We start from the raw sequence: 13,351 nt of genomic DNA, 5'->3' as shown, positions 1-13,351 counted from the left end.
CACGGGGTGCGGGGGAGCACTCTGTAGAGCGCAATGCCAGGAGCAGACAGAGCAGACATCCCAGTGTCCCCAGCTCCTGCACCCACACTGTTTGGACATCTAATTTATTTTATGCATACATTTGATTCCTCTTCTCTGGGTATCTCACGGTGGCATTACAGGACTGGTTGGTCCAAGAGTCGAGGGAAAAAGATCTGTCTAGCCCTTCTCATGTGCTCACTCCTCATCCTCCTTCTCGGGACCAGGGAGACCCAAATGGTACCTGTCTGCTAGCCCACCATTCCTGGGCCTGGAAGGCAGAGTCTGGTGACTTGGGGAGCTGATCCTGCTATACTCGGGTCTCCCCACTCCCCCGCCTCCCGTGTGGCGTCTTATCTCCCACAGAAGGAGTTTAGCTGATGGTGAGGAGGAAAGCGAGGTGACAAGGAGCATGGATGACACGGCAGGGATTCCCTAAAACCTCCGCTGGCTTCGTCAGGGCATGAGGGCATAAACAACCAAAGCTGCACTGGGTTGATGGAAACCCAAAGGTCCGCAAGCCCTGGGGAAGAGATGCCGTTCCAGTGTCTCGGCGTGAAACCTCTCCTCCGAAGGCCACGCAGCCTCCATGGGCCCTGGAAGGCTCCACCTCGGATCAATGAAAGGCGGAGGCCAAGCCCAGCTAAGCCTCTGCCAAGGTCTCTGAAGCTGCCTCCGTGAACCTGAGCCTTTTCCCACGAGAGCTGGGATCTGAAGTTTGTTTACCCTGGAGCCCTCTTCCCCGGATGGAGCCCTTCCAAGATTCTAAGCGCTGAAGCCTGATAGCAGAAGAGGCACCGCTCCAAAATCCTCCATCCACCGCCCCCCCAAACAACCCAAGAGCAGGAAAGAGAAAAAAACATGTACTGGGTGGTGGGATGGAGAGCAAGGGGAGCAAGCAAAGAGTCCAGAGTAGATACAAGGAAAGGGATAGATGGGTGGAGGGAAGGAAGGAAGGCCAGGGAAAGGTGGATATGCCCACCTACCAGTGGGCTACTGACCCCCATGGCTAACCTGCGCCTCTATCTGTCAACAGCCTTCCCAAAGCCACGGAGCACAGCGGAGGAGCGGAGCGTGTAAGCCCCACTGTAATTCAGAACAGAGCCTGGCCCTAGGGATTATCCAAACCCACATTGCCTGAGAAGCAAGCCGGAGGCTCTAGGATCGTGTGGGGAAGGGGGAAGTGAAGAGGCTGGGAAGAGGAGGAGCGGAGGACTGTGGGATGGAGTGCGAGGGGGGAGGGCCCGCCCTGCCGAGCCCAGAGCAGGTCCCAGACTCGGCAAAGAGCCCTCTCCAGCCCCAGCGGGCCAGGAACGGGCAGTTCCCGCGCGACTGCCAACCTCTCTCTTCTGACGAGGGCACAGGCCCCAGTCATCCCTGCATTCCTGAGATTCCAGCCCTGAACACTGGCGTAGGGACCCTGCTAGGAGTTACCAGCTTTCTAGAACCTACCAGAATCTGTGGCCTCTCTCCTCCTCCAACTGTGGGTTTCCAAAGGCCTCTCCTTCTGTCTCTGCCTCTCCCTTTTATTATCTCACATGGTACCAGTATCACCTAGCTCCATAAAGCTGTTTAGGTGATGACTTAAAAAAAGAAAGAAAGAAATTTTTTTTAAAAAGGCCAGATACCAAATGGAGGTGGACTGGATAGTGCTTGAACATTCCCCCACCCGCTGTTCTTCGCCATCTTAAAGCTGTCCCGTCACCGTGACGCTCAACACACGCACAGCCTTGACTAACAACAGCACGGCGCACCCTAGAGCACTTTGCCATACACAGGCCCAGAGGTCCTGGGTGACCTGAGGATACAAAACTAGAGACGGGGACATACTCAGGCACGAGGGCGCCCTGCCTAGACACACACCTCCTTGCCCTCCCACCTTTCATGGCCCCCTACATTTCTCCATGTGGAGAGGATGGGTGAAGTGTCACCCAGCCACACGGCATGCAGACACAAGTTGAGGAAGTAAGCCGAGCCCCAAGCCGGGTCCCTAACGTTGCCCTCCCGCCTCCAGACACAATACAGACCACCCCCCTCACCCCCCACTGGGAAACCAAGACCTGAGGAAGTGAAATGGTGACAGCGGTGCCCAGGGTCAATTCATCCTCAAATAACTCCAGAAACGCTAAGATTCACCCCGCTATAGGCGTGGGAGAACACGGCCTCGATGTTATACAGGAAGGCCCCAAGGTTGCTTTATGGCAGCATCTAAATTTGAATCCAGCTCCTAATATGGCCAATGTCCTTACAATCAACTACTTCACTGGCCATAAACCAATGTGTCTTAAGACTCCTACCTTCACACCTACCATCCTGAGCCAGCAAACCTGCGTCATCTGCCCCTCAAGCGTGCTTACTCGTTCTCTATCTGTCTGTCTGTCTCTCTCTCTCTCATTTTTTACTTAGTTGCTAGCACTTAAAACTTGGAGACTTTCACAAATATCCCCGTTTCCGGCTTCCCTGGAAAATCTGAGCCCTGGCAAAGCGGAACCAACATCTCGGCACAGTAATAAGCAGCCAGCGACAGTGGCGACGATCGACTGGGACAAGGCATAGTCTCTCCAGTTGGCCGTATCTCCCACCGCTCCCTGTGGCCCACCACCCCTGCACTTGCAAGCACGGTACCTGCATGGCTAGTCTTCCCACTGGAGCCTGGAACTTCTCAATAGGCATTACGTTATGGATGCATTTTAATGACCCAGGAATTGTATTCAACACATCCACGTGACTGACTGTAATACTAAACGTGTTTCTTCTGGTCATAGCTAGTAATTATAACGAATTATAAAGGAGGGGAGATATCTGGGGACCAAACTCTACAGGGAAGGAGGGTCCCAAACAAGAAGTACACTGGAAACCATCGAGGGATCTGCTGTTAAAACACAAGGTTTGCTTCTCATCAGCTGGCTGTGCCTCCTACATTTCCCAACTTGTCACACAAAGGTCACTGAATGCCAAAAGGCAGAATGGTGTGACGGAGCCATTACAGGTCCCGGTGTATGATCCTGTATCAGTCTTGATAACAAATATGCTATGAAGGTTACTGTGTGATATGGGAATCCTGATGCTATAACATCCCGGGGTATACTCTATGGTTAAGAATGTTAGACTAAGTGAGAACCCCTAGATGCAATAAGAGGCCATGCCTTCAAGCATTGAGTCTAATTAGGACCTCTGACAACTTGGAGCTCCTGTAATTCTGCAGATCCTGCCAGAGCTAAATGCCCTTACGTTTTTGCCTCTTGGAGGCAAACTTGGGAGTCCCAAGGGTGAGAACGCATGTAAACTCTACTCCGCACTGTTTTGTTCTGTAGCACCTCTGGTTCACAGGCTATTTCTCTTGTTTGAGGCTCTGGCTACATCTTCTTCTGCTTCCCATGGGGGAGGTGGTTAGTATAACTTTGCGGCAGAAGGAGGCGTAAGCGCACTAAAACACGGATGGACTTCGCTACACGATCCTGACTAGAACCTGAGTATTTTGTTTTTTTTAGTTTTTTCTTTCTATGTTGAGGGAAGTGTATTTTCCTCAGTAGCCAAAGTTAGCCCCTTAACCAATATCTTCTCCAATCTTACCTGCAGCATCTTTCTTCAGTTATTTCCAATTTCCCCAGTGTGTTCTGTCCTCTCTGCTCTATTCCCCTTTTGTACCAAAATCTATACATAGTCACCCGGGTCTTTTGGTGTGCCCACGCTTGTAGTTTCTTCCCATAAAGCAATGCCCTCCGCTTTGCACTCAGCTCAGTGTCATCCCATCTCCTCAGTTCCCCGAGTGCCAGCCTTTCACTGTCCACCACGGGCCATGCTGACTTCTCTGCCGTCCACTTTCTATTCCTTCCACAGAAACTTCAATGCCTCAAAGGTCATCAGTGGTAACTCTGTAGCCAGACTTTTTTCTCTGACTCTGTTGGACTTGATCATTTCATACACGGACAGAGGAGCGGAGGGTGGGGGGGGTGGAACTGGAGGCTTCCTGACCAACCCCAGCTCTCCAGGATGTTCATAAGAATGTGTCAACTCTGGTGTCATCTCCCTACCTTTCTGCTGCTCCTCTCTCTGGTGGCTGTGCTTCCCTAAGGTGGATTCTCTCACCCGCAGATGCTCAGAGTCCGGTGGCGACACCAGTGGCAGGAGCACTAGGATCTTGCGAGAAACGCAGAATCTCGACCTCCACCCCCAGCACGCTCCCTTTCTGAAAGGCTGGCTCTTTAGAGGCCTCACCACGGTTCATCCTAACAGAGACACAAGGCTCTGAGAGTCGCCCTGGTTTCTTGCCGAAGCCTGCCTGGCCGCCCTGCTACACTCAAACAGGACATTTCCAATGTGCGTTTTATATTCTCTCTTGAACACATACCTTTGTTTAGGTAACTGCTTTAGGAGGAAAATAACATCAGAAAGATGTGGAGACAGAATGACCTAGCTTTCCGAGCCTAGACCTATAAAACCTACCAGTTCTATACAACCTTAAAGCCTGAAGTAAATTACTGAATATCTGTGGGCCCTCAATTTTCTCACGATGAGAGAAAGAAAAAAAGTTACCTTTATCACAGATGTTCGTATGATTAAAAAGAAGAAGAACTACTCAGGTGAACAGCCAAATGGTGACTGAGTTTCACCAATGTCGGCCTGAACTCCCTCACAACCCATTCCTGTTTTAGGGCTTCTCGGCACCATGTTCCTTAGATTGAACACCTCAAGTTGATCCACCCAGCATTTCATTACCAAAGCAGATCCTGATGGTTTCTTTCACATCCGCCAGTCCATTACCAGGATCAGAAGACTTCCATGGCCTAAAGGTCAAAGGTGCCCCTGAGTGGAGCCCAGAAGGCCCCGGCTGCCATCTGGGCTTCACCACACTGGCTGCCTCCCAGCCCCCTCCTCTCCTCACACTTCCTGTTCCAGCGGTATTCGGAACCAAGCGGGCCTCACTTTCCCACTGCTATGCTTTGCTTCCAGGGCATTTCTCTGACCTGGCTGCTCAGCTTCTAGCTCTTTACTCTCATCTAATTCCTATCCGGTTCCTAAATCTCCGGCTCAAAATCTACTCTGCGTGCATGTGCGTGCATGCGTGCGTGCGTGCGTGTGTGTGTGTGTGCATGTCAGTCCTGGTGCTTGAACTTGGGGCCTGGGTGCTGTCCCTGAGCTTTTGTGCTCAAGGCTAGGGCTCTACCACCTCGAGCCACAGCTCCACTTCCAGCTTCCTGGTGGTTCACTGGAGATAAAGACCCTCAGGGACTTTCCTGCCCAGGCTGGCTTTGAACTGCAATCCTCACATCTCAGCTTTCTTAGTCATTAGGATGCCATCAAATCCACTTTCTTGATAAGTCACCTGGCAGTTAGTTATGAGTTTCTATATTTTTTCCTACTATCTGGACGTAGAAATGCATCAACCACAGAGAAATTTCATATGCTCATTTCACATTTCTGGATGAGATTACTTTTAAAAAAATTAAATAAACCCTCACAACCGATGTCTCTCGGCATTTATACTTGTCCGGGCGATGAACGAAATGTCACACACAGACTTCGTCATCTAACTCCCTAACCATCGCCAAGGGGTGAGGCTTCTTAGGGTGTCTCATCTCTGCAGGGGGGACACTGAGGGGCTGAGCCGCCCAGTGTGATGCCAGCCACGTCGCCATGTGACGACGCAGAGCTGGAGTTCGAACCCAGGCCTTCCCATTCTACCTTCTGTGCCATCCACCTCCCTGCGTATTGATGCCCAGGGCAGGAAGCCGATCCAACAGCTCTCTCTGTGCCCCACATGACAGGTCAAGATTTCAGAGGGGAGACTTCTCTTGCAGAACTCTGTCATCTGGTGTGTTGTGTGTGTGTGTGTGTGTGTGTGTGTGTGTGTGTGTGTGTGTGTGTATGCACGCATGCGTATGTGCGTGGGTGCCCAGGGGGTGCATCTGTGCAACAATATGCCACACACGTCTCAAAAATTCTGCTGCAGTATCTGGGCAACTGCAAAGCATATCTGCTTACAGAAGGTTGTAAATAGTGATTATGTGAGCTTCCAAATAACACTGTGAGATATGGGAGGAATACAACACACTCACTGTTATCTGAGTATTAATCCCTCTTAACCCCGCCTTGGCCAAGTGGCATCCAGAGCAAAAGTGCTCAAGTCCCACCTTCATACCCCAGGCGACTGACTTTTCTTCAGGTCACTGTCACATTATGCAGGATGCAATAAGCAAAAGGCGAAGGCCAGAGTATAGCAGGAAATAGAATCGATAAAGCCCCAAATCCCCTAGCTGGTATCAATTTTAAGCAGATTATCTTAGAGAAGGGTTATGGGCTAATAGAATCAGATTGCTGGCTCGTTCTGAATTTATGGCCTTAAAAATTAAATAATAGGAGCCCATGAGCTGCTTTCCTGGCTCTGAATTCCCATGCTTAGAAATAATTATGGCATTATCTAGAATGACGGAGGGGAGTGGGGGAGGAGGTAGAAGAGAAGGGGTTCCTTCAAACATCTTTCAGCAGCCGTGTCTGTACACAGCCTTCCTTGAGACCTTTTTGTAAGTTAATGAAAACATACAGAGACACACACACACAATAAAACTGCTCCGTTTGCACACTGTAGTTGTCATGGTCCCTCCAAGAGCCCAAATTAAATGTGGCAGACCACACCTATCTGCTTATAGTCGACCCACATGACCTGAGCTGTGCAGGCTACAGGACGCTGGCTCTTCCCAGCCCACGCACACGCAAAGCCCTGCCTGCCTGTGCTCCAACCTTCTAAATGAGCAAGGTATGTGCAAGGCCTCCTATTCTCCTGGCAGGGCTGAAGAAAGGGAGAGGGAGCAGAGAGGTAAGAAAGAAACAATTACTTCCAAAAGAAGCCCCAAACCCCAGTGCCAAGAATATGAGGGCTACCCCCTTTCTAGCTACTTCATCAACACCTGGATAGAAACCTTTCCCAAAAGCCAAGGTGAAAACAGCAAAGTCCAGAGACTTACAGCCAACTGGGATCCTACAAGTAATTTACAACATGGGAAATATATAAGCAGGAGTATAAAAGAGAGGCGCCCCTCCCACAGTGGGAGGGGGGAATCTTAAGGAGGAACTATCCATCAATCAATCAATCGTGTGATGAGGGGGTAGAAGGGAAGGGAGGGATGGTAAAAATGGTCGTCAGCCAGAAATGCATGGGGAGAAGATTAAGATAGCCTGAACAAAAAGCCTAGCAAATGCAGGATTGTTAGGGGGGTAGAATTATAACCGCCTCCCTTCCCCCCCACCCCCCGCCAAATCCATGACTCCAGTTGTTCAAAACAGAACCTCATTAGGAAACAGGGTATGAGTGCAGATGATCAAAATAAAATGAAGTCATTATGGTAGGCCCTAATCCAGCTGTTTCCTCAAATAAAGGGTAATTGAGAGAGAAAGACAAGAGAGATGGAGGAGGGGCAGACAAAGTGGTGGGAACAGGAGGATGGAGATGGAGGAAGGCATCCACAAATCAAGGGATGTGCAGGACTATGGCCAGCCAACAACCAGGAACCTGGAAGCAGGAGGCCTGGACCAGCATACTCCCCCTGCCTTCTGATGAACAAGCATGGCCCCGCTAAATACCTCGAGCTTGGGTTTCTGGTCTCCAGAGCTAAGAAACACGAAATTCGTTTCATTCTAAGTCATCTGATTTGCAGTCCTTTCTGTGGTCTCTAGCAAGCTAAAATAGGCAAGCCCCCCCCCCCCCGCTTCCTTAAAATCAAGGTACATCGTTTACTGGATCACAAAGCAACAGTGAGAAACAGGGGCCATCACGTGGAGTGACTAGGGAGAGCAGGGTTGGGAACACTGTGAAGAATCTCACAAAGACAGAACATTACTGTGGGAACAATTCCAAAGCAGGGATGGGCAGAGACCAGTGAACAGGCGGATGAAGCATTACAGATCAGTAATGAAAGTAGAAGGCTGATAGATCAATAGACACAGGCATGCCTATCCCAGTGACAGATTTAGACTCAGTACTGCATCCTCAACTAAAAGAGCAACAGCCTTCCCAAATGTGGACGGGTGCTGCTCCTCACCATTACAACAATACCGCCCAGGCTTGGGAAAATGAGAGTCCTGTCGGTTCTCAACAGGGGCTGTCCCAAGAGGGCCATCAGGACAGGTGGCCGTACCAGAAGGAATGTTAGGGCATTCCCAGGAGCTAATCACAGTAGGCAAGTTTTTATTTCCAGTGGAAGGAACCATGGGAATGGCAGTCATCATGGAAGGGTGCAAGGTACATGTAGGGAAGGACAAGGAGTTTTGGGGAGGATAGGAGACCTTAGGGGTTGGGGCAACAGGTGAGTCTTGAAGGGTTGGAAAGCCAGTATGACCTGAAAGCAGATTAAAGGGAATGGAAGGAGAAGAGGAGAAAGTCAGTCTTGAGTGCTCAGGACAGAGGCCAGCAAGCAGACCATAAATATCTTAGGCTCCAGGGACCATATGGTACTCATCGCAGCTACTCGGGGTGGTGGTGGGGAAGCAGCCACCTTCAGTGTGTAGTGAATGAGCGAGGCTGAGTTCCAATGAACTTTATTTATGGACACTCGAATTTGAATTGCATAGAATCTTTGGATATTATGAAAGATGATTCCTCTGAGTTTTCCCAACCATTTAAAAATGTAAATGCCATTCTGAGCTCAAGAGCTGAACAAGAACAGGCGGCAGGATTCCACGAGCACAGGATAGAGCTGTAGACACCTGGGTTAAAAAGGTGACCCTAATCAGGCTGGAAAAGAGAGGAATGAAGGCTAGGATCACAGGATAGCCCGGAGAAATGAAAAGACAGGATTTATTCAAATTCAAATGTGTCCTCTGATTAAATGCAGGAACGGGATAAGGAAAGAAGGTTCTGGGTCTTTCGGGAGCTTTCTAGGGTGACCAGGGACAAGATCGTTACCACACCTCAGGACATGGAAAACAAGTTCACACAACCCCCAGAGAGAGTGCTGGTAACCCTTAAAGAAGTGTGCCAACACTTGTGACAGGAATTAGAAACCGTACGCCCTTGACTTTATAGCGCCGGGCCTCTGGCAAGACACTGCGGTGAAATGGTGCATCTCTGAGCCAGGCATGGGCGTACAGGGGGACTCGAGCCCTGAGGCTATGGTTCACACTGCCCTGGGGAAAGACTGAGACCGATGCTGACATATCTGTATGTGTGTGTGTAAACGCTTCAGGAATTGACTTATTGATGGTGTTTATTTCTAACCACAGGTGATAATCAAAAAAAGGTCTCCAGATTGTCAAAGTCAGCCCCCCCCGAGCGCTGCCCTTTACCCCAGTTATATTGCAATCTGCACTTCAGGACCCCTCATGTAACTATACTTCGGTCTCCTACCAGAACATGTTCCTAAGTCCCCGGGCCATTCACAACAAGCTGTGAGTGTCCCAGCTGTGGATGGGTGAACCCCGGCTACAGGCAATTTAACCAAGTGCAGCTCGGCGGCCTTGTACAGTGGCCATGCCAACCCGTAGATGCTTCCCCCAGTGGCTGTAGGACACACAGCAAACAATCCCAGTTAGACTCTTAGGAGTGACGTTTTTAGAATTATATACATTTATAGTCTGGGTGGTGTTTTGTTGTTGTTTTTTTAATTCATATCAACTCACTACCAATGGTCCCCTATGATATATACATTAATTGCTTCAATCCGATCCTTTTCTAGATGGCCATTGTGTGACTCAGAGTCCACTGGAGCAATCTCCTGCATTGCAATCATGCTAATTAAAGGCCCCCAGAAGAGTCAATATAAAAATGTCAAACGAGATTTGTTCTGGACTTGGATGATTTACTGCCTCCCGTAATCAGGTTCCAATAAGCCTGAGAAGAAGAGCCGGGCTTGGGGAGGAGGCAGGGCACTGTTAGCGGAGGAAGTCACTTCTATTTTCTTTAAAGCATAAAAACCTTCCCTTTTTGATGAAGTCCAATTAATTCATTTTTTCCCTCTTGCACTTCTACTTCTGTGTTATTGCGAAGAAACTATTGTCTAGCCAAAGATGACAGATGATGGCTCCTAAGTTTTGTTCTCAAAGTTCTGTAGTTTTCATTCTTACATGTAGATCAATTTTGAGTTCACTTTTGCACATGGTATAGGACAGGAAGTAGAACTTCCTCCCTTTGTATGTGAATGACCCGTTATTCTGGTACCATTAGTTGGCAATCCTCCTCTATTCCTATTGAATTACTTTGACACCTTGGTTGAAACTCAGTTGACCATAACGGTTCATCAGTTCCTGGACTTCAACTCAATCTCCTGTCTACACGTCCTTTCTGTATGGCAGGCAGCCTTTGTCTCCATAACCACCGCTTTTAGTAAGTTAAGAAATTGAGGAGTATGTCCTCCAACTTTTTTTTCCTCCTTTTCTAAGACTGCGAGGCTATTTTGAGTCCCTTGCATTTCCATACACATTTTAGAATTGGCATGTCAATTTTTGTTTCCTTAAAAAAAAAAAAAAGCAGCAGTCTGGATTTTCATAGGGATTCTGTTGACTCTTCAACCCATTTTGAGAGTACTGCTATCTTAACAAGATTAGAGCTTCCTGTCCACTCACCTATGCACCCGTTTCCGAATGAAAATAACATCAATAGGAAAGACAAGAAAACATACTACACACATACAGTGGTATAATGGCCCTCAGAGACTTGTGTGTTCTTTGGAAAAACTCCTGGAGAAGATTCCTCATTCTGGCCATCTCTAGTATAAAAAGATTTCCTCTCCTATGAGAGATAGTGTACCATTCAAAGTCCAGGTCTAGGAGCTGGACTATGTTGAGTTCTCGCCACTCCACAGGCTATAAAGCAGCCAGGCTCACTAAGGAGAACTGTGCCACTATCACAGAGGTAAGTTCAGTCACCAGATGGAAAAATGGAAGACCTTGTCCAAGATACTTCCTCCAGCAGCCAGGCCCCGCCCTCAAGGATATGGAGAAACTGCAATGGTGTTTATGGGCCCCACGCTTTTCCCCAGTGAGGGAGGTTGCCAGGAATTGCAAAGAGAATGCGAGAGTCTTACTCAAATCAATAGCCCCATCCAACCCCTATCTAGGAACTGCCATTTGGGGAACCTCTGGAAGCCTCTGTTTCCATCCATCATATAGATTTTGTTTTTTAATCTTTGAGTGGGAAAGCAAAGCAATAAACAAATAGATGTACAATTTCACTGTTAACCTCACCTTGAAATAAAAAGAAATTGGGGGTTTTTTTCCCTTTAAAAAATCTGACTCAACAGAAAACCTGAGAAGCTGTATTTTTCTTTAAACCAAGGTTCTGATGAATTGTTCTTAGTTCTTATGAATTTGAATGTCTTGGTCCTAAAGAATCAATAGAAAATGAGTAGAAGAAGCCGGGCCCTCTGCCTCCTGCCTGCAATTCTAGCTACTTAAGAGGCTGAGACCTGAGGATCATGGTGTAAAGCCAGCTCTGGGGATGACACTCTTATCTCCAAGTAGCCACCTAAAAACTAGAAGTGAAGCCGTGGCTCAAAGTGGTAGCATACTAGCCTTGAGTGAAATAGCTCTGGGACAGCACCCAGACCCTGAAGTAAAGTCCTAGAATAGGAAGGAAGGAAGGAATGGAGGGAGGAAATGAGGGAGGGAGGGAGGGAGGGAGGGAGGGAGGGAGGGAGGGAGGGAGGGAGGGAGGGAGGGAGGGAGGGAGGGAAAATGAAAGAAGCCTTGTTATCCAGGTAAATTTTAGCCTATGCAGCAGAGAAATGCATTCAGAATAAAAAAGAATTTCTTAAAGCAGATTCCCGGTGCCAGAAGAGGAAGGAGGCCTGACCAACAAGCTCGAATCACAAAACAACGAATCCCAAACACGGAAGTGTCTGGCATTTTGCAAAACCTACCAAAGCCAAAGAAGGAAAGACTCTCAAGTCCAACCAAGCCTCAGCCCCACCCAACAGCCACAGAAACAAAAGGCTTAGAGTGGGGCTGGGAGAAGATAAATTTATCATTGAACTATTTCACAGATCCTTCCTGAGACTATCCAACGCTGGTCACTCACTTTCCTTTGAAGCAGATAGCTGTGAAACACGTGGAGAATGTGCTGGATAGGGGGTGAAGAAGAGCAGCCACCTCGAAGCTCCGAAGCACTACTCTGAATGTGTTAAGTAAAATATCTACATCTTTAAGCAGAGCCAAAGCTCCCAAAGCAAACTGTGCTAGTGTGCTTTAGGGGGGGCACCATAAAGCAAGGCTGAACTGAGAATGAACTGTACGCAAGGCACCATTCTCGGCAATGGCAGGGTTTATTTCCTTTAAAACCACATAATCCCATGAACGAGGTACCAGAGTTTAATTTTACTAGTGAGAAACCACAGCACAGATGGAGATTAAATAACTTACCCAACGTTCCATCTTCAATGAAAGGCAGAACTGAGACTTGAGCCCCGGGTGGGAGCCTGTAGCATTACATAGCTAATTACTACAACATCCTGTTCTCCCAGGAAGCCAGAGGGCTGGGGAACAAAATTTCAACGGGAGAACTGCTAAGCTGGCACAACATATGGACGACCAAACATGCTCCCTGTATAAGGAAAAGTCAAACCTGATGAAAATCCTAAGGGAGTGGAAACCAGCTTCCGTGGTGTTTCTGGATAGTTGTGTTTGGGTTCCCCCCCCCCGCCCCCCAAGCAATGGCTATTTTTAAGAAGTATTACTTTGAGTAAGGAACCGGTTGGTCTCGTGAAAGTTCTCTGCCCAATCAAGAGCCGCGTCTGTTGCTTCAAGGTCAGACACCCGTAAGAAAAGCAACGGATGCTATCTGATCTTTGTCATCTACCTGCACGGGTATTAAATCATCCCCCATGCCATCCTGCTCTAAAGCCTTACACTTCACCCTCAATTCATGCCCAGTCCTATGCCAGGGTCTCCTGAACAGCCTTGAACCCCGTGAGGGATGGTGTCTGAATCCCTCTCTCTCAGATGATTCTGCGCCTATCCAGGCAATATAACACAAAAACAAAATGCGTAACACACAGAAAGATCCAAAGAGACTTTTGCATATACCTGGGGAGAAAAGAGAAAGGAGTGGATGGGAAAGGGGGCAAATGAGTTCCACTTAAGCCCAGCAGTGTACTCATTGGACACTGCACTGAAAATTAACTACACAGCTTGTGGGTGGGGATGGGAGGGGTAAACTGGGAGAGAGGAAGGGAAGGGGTGACATTGTCCAAAAAAATATATACTCATTACTACACTTATTTTAACAATAACCCTATTGAACATCACCTTTACAATAGCAATAGAAAAAAATCCACATAAGTAAGCAAAAGAGAGAGAAAGAAAGAGAGGAGAGAGAAAGAGAGAATTTTTTTTTCCAGCTGAA

At 48.2% G+C, this 13,351-nt stretch overlaps 1 protein-coding gene across 4 annotated transcripts in view; it reads right to left on the bottom strand.

The window, feature by feature from the left end:
• Ntrk3 (neurotrophic receptor tyrosine kinase 3) overlaps window positions 1–13,351 on the bottom strand; it is a 235,323-nt gene that overhangs the window by 67,021 nt on the left and 154,951 nt on the right. The window lies entirely within an intron of this gene.

This window comes from Perognathus longimembris, chromosome 20 (genome assembly GCF_023159225.1).
Source record: "Perognathus longimembris pacificus isolate PPM17 chromosome 20, ASM2315922v1, whole genome shotgun sequence".
Classification (NCBI taxonomy): Eukaryota; Metazoa; Chordata; class Mammalia; order Rodentia; family Heteromyidae; genus Perognathus; species Perognathus longimembris.
This window is presented reverse-complemented; position numbering and strand designations above follow the sequence as displayed.